The 4,016-nt window shown below is 31.8% G+C and overlaps 1 non-coding gene across 1 annotated transcript; it reads left to right on the forward strand.

Annotated features, from left to right (window-relative positions):
• The first annotated feature begins 1,914 nt into the window (after nucleotides 1–1,914).
• On the forward strand, nucleotides 1,915–1,986 carry Trnac-gca (transfer RNA cysteine (anticodon GCA)). The gene has a single exon. It is a non-coding gene; the product is annotated as a tRNA-Cys (tRNA).
• Nucleotides 1,987–4,016: the final 2,030 nt, after the last annotated feature.

Here is a 4,016-nt window from a genome sequence, read left to right on the forward strand (position 1 = left end):
TGACCCTTTAACATTTATTGTTTTGGGTTCAAATCAAGTTATTAAGTTAGATCCATGTACAAGGAACCTATATCTAAAATGTCAAGTATTTAGACCTAAAATTGTCGGAGGAGTTTGGTAGAGTTCTCAAAGGTCAAATCGTTGAACTTTGACCCCTTAACAGTCAAATCTCTGGTCGAAAACGGATTAAAAAGATTTTCTCAAATCTCAGTACCATGTATATCAAATTTCGAGTCTGTAGACTTAAAATTGACACAGAGTTATTGCGTAGGAAAATGTACATAGACAGACAGACAGACAGACAGACAGACAGACTGACACTTTCACTTTTATAGATATACTAGTTAATATTTAGTAGCATAGCCCTTCTGCAATTTGACAGCCTGCAATCTTTTGTGAATTCCTTGAATTAGACGGCAGCAACATCCCACTTTTCTTTAATTTTTGTGCTTTTTCACAGTCTTTCCTGTCGTTTTCTCGTCAAATTTCAACCTGCGGCCGATTTCTCGATTGGATAAACCAGAAAGGTTGAGATTAATGAGCTCCTAACGATCACTAAGAGAAAGTCGTGGCATATGGACTAAATGTTACATTGTATAACCTGAAACAACAACAGTTATGACTGGAGATGCTTTGTTGTCTGTAATCTTTTGGGAATTTCTTGACTTGGACTGCAGCAATACTCTGGGGAAAGAGCATCGCACTTTTCTTTAATTTTTGTCCAAAGTTCTTCCAAATTTGAAATTTTATTATTGCGTCCCTGTTGCTTGATGCAATGCCACACGTTTTCGATAAGATTGAGGTCTTGAGATTGTGCAGACCAATCAAAACACGGAATATCATGCTCTTCCAGGAAACTCTTGACATTGCCAGCTGTGTGAATGGGAGAATTATCGTGCAGGAAGATTAAATTATCATCCAAATTCCGACCAAAGTAGGGATGAAAATGCTCAGTCAACACTTTAATGTACTTGGTCGAATTAATTCGACCTTGCAAGCGAACTATAGGCCCTGGACCATTGGTACTAATAATGCCCCACACCAAAACTGAACCCCCACCACCTTGCAGCGTTGAAACTGAGCACCTCGGATTAAATTTTTCGTTTTTCCTCCGACGGATGTACTGCCTACGATCACTGCTAGCCTATTGAACTTGCTTTCGTCGCTAAAAAGCTCTTTTGACCAATATGAAGAGTCATGATCTTTATAGCATCTGACGAAGTCCAGACGGCGGTTTCTGTTCTTTACAGAAATCATTGGCTTGCGTCTTGTAACATATTTCTTGCAAATTAAATTCCTTTATTCTGTTCTTGACAGTAGAAAGAGATCACTTTTTAACAAGATTGCACTGTTGTTAGTTTTGGGGAGCAATAATCTAACCTCTTCTGAAAGAGAGAAGACAAGGCCTCTTCTCTCTTTCAGAAGAGGTTAGATTAGTTTGGAAGGTCCGGATCATTACTAGAATTAGATTAGACTCTGTTGATTTGAGGAGGGGAGTGCAGGATAAAAATCCCTAGCTGAGATGTGTACGGTTAAAGCATGGAATGATCTAACAATAGTTAACATAACGAAAAATCCGACAATCAAACAATCTCCACAGATTTCTGCAAAAATAAAACAGCAAGTGTTCAAACCTACAAACTTAGCAGCTGCTAAACATATGAATAGAAGGATAATAGGATGGTAATATTTTATCTGTTTATCTCACGATATCTGGTTTTAGTTAAAAACTTCTCATTTGCCTATAAAAAATTAATGACACAACAATATAAATAAATTACACACGAGAATCACACGTTAATTCACTCCAGTAAATCAACAACTGATGAAATGCGAGATAAGTATTGCTAAATGTAGGTCATTTAAAACTAACTTCTCTTTATAGAGACTTTAAAATGCATCCATTGAAACGTTGGGGATATAGCTCAGTGGTAGAGCATTTGACTGCAGATCGAGAGGTCCCCGGTTCAAACCCGGGTGTCCCCTATACTTTTGATAATATTTTTTTTGTCGTGAGCATTTTCTCTAATGTTTCTTTACATTTAAGTATAAAGTCAAACTCCACAAAATCAGAATCATTTACTTCATTTCATTAATCATTTAAATTGTACTTGATATTCTTCGTTTAATTTCAACCATTTTTAATACATATAACTTTTACGTTTGTTTTACTTTCTCTCTTAATTTCGTCAGCTACGTCTCACAGGCAGAAGTTTACTTCTTTCTTTTTGTCACTTACCGCTTCTCTCACTATCTCTCTCTCTCTCTCAAACACACACACACACACACACACACACACAATATAGTAATGATTTCAAAAATTAAGAAATATACATAATACGTGGGTACTCTCAGCTAGCATTAAAACCAAACCATATACCACTTAAGTGTTATTCATTATCATCTGAGTTAAGTCTATATGCATATAAAAACTGTTTTAAACAACGTTGTTTAATGTATAAATGTATATTTGTGCATGCGTAGAACATACGCGTTTAGTCAACTTACGCCTACCACGTTACAATTTTTAAATTTTTAATCGTTAGCAGCTATTTTCACCCGCTAAGAACAAATCGAATTTGTTCCGAATTTCCTGTATATCTTGTATATTTATTTTTGGAAGTTTCTAAACAAGAACCTGGCAGAGCAGTTTTTAGTAGAGGCCGTTCCGCATAAATACAGGCACGGTCATTTTCAAATTATGTATATATATATATATATATATATATATATATATATATATATATATATATATATATATATTATTACACTTTGAATTATTTATTGGTTTAAAAAAATATAAAATAGAACAAGGTCATCAAAAGTGTGGAAAAGTGGGGATCGTTGGTTATCCTCTATCTTACCCTATCTATATTATTCTTAGCTAGAATCATTTCACTCACCACAATACCACATTTACCCCTATTCAAAATAGTGTCAATATGTTGAATAAATAAAATATACATACACACACATATATATATATATATATATATATATATATATACACATACACGCACACACACATATATATAAAGAGAGAGAGAGAGAGAGAGAGAGAGAGAGAGAGAGCGAGAGAGAGAGAGAGAGAGAGAGAGAGAAATAAAATGGAACAAACCGAGTTATGTGTTCATCGACGTTTCGTTTTTATTTCAAGACTACCTCTATTTCCATTATTCTCATATATATATATATATATATATATATATATATATATATATATATATATATATATATATATATGTATATATATATGCATGTATATATATATATATATATATATATATATATATATATATATATATATATATATAACATTTTTCATTAAATATTAATGCGTTTTCAATTAAAAACTATTTTCCATAATATGGCTAAAAATATCAATTGTTTGCCAATAATAAATGTATTCAGTGCTTGAAATCCAATAATAAAACTTTATACAAAAATATCTGTCTCCCCACTCTCCTACAAAAATAACTGTAGGGTTTAATTTTCCGGTATCTCTAATGATATTGTTATAGATCACATGAAAAGAATTTAGATTTATTTATGGGTTAAGCAATGTGTACTTTGGGTGCCCAGAAAACTCGTACCCAGAAAACTCGTCCATTTTTGCTAGGTAGGAAAATTGGTCCGTTATTGAAAAAATAAAACATTGTATGACTGTTCTTGAATGAAATATTATTTTTTAAAGGCGACTATGCACCCTATAATATTTTTTGTAATTATTTTTACTTGTTAAAAAAAAAAAAAACTTGATCACGTAGTCACGGAGTAAAGGCACGAAAAACAAAACCATATATTAATTTTTTTTTTAATACTTTAGTTTTAACACTTTTGTGTTGTTACGAAAAAAAAAAGAAAGAAAACATTTATAATCAAACAAAAAAGAAAATACTTCTTGTATTATTAAATATTAAATTATTATAAAAGAATTTATTAAATTATTATGATAGTGTTAAAACTGAATTAAGTATTTTGAATAAAATATTTGTTTTATTATTTGCATGTTCATA

Source organism: Euprymna scolopes, chromosome 26 (genome assembly GCF_053919585.1).
Source record: "Euprymna scolopes isolate OS-2025 chromosome 26, ASM5391958v1, whole genome shotgun sequence".
Lineage (NCBI taxonomy): Eukaryota > Metazoa > Mollusca > Cephalopoda > Sepiida > Sepiolidae > Euprymna > Euprymna scolopes.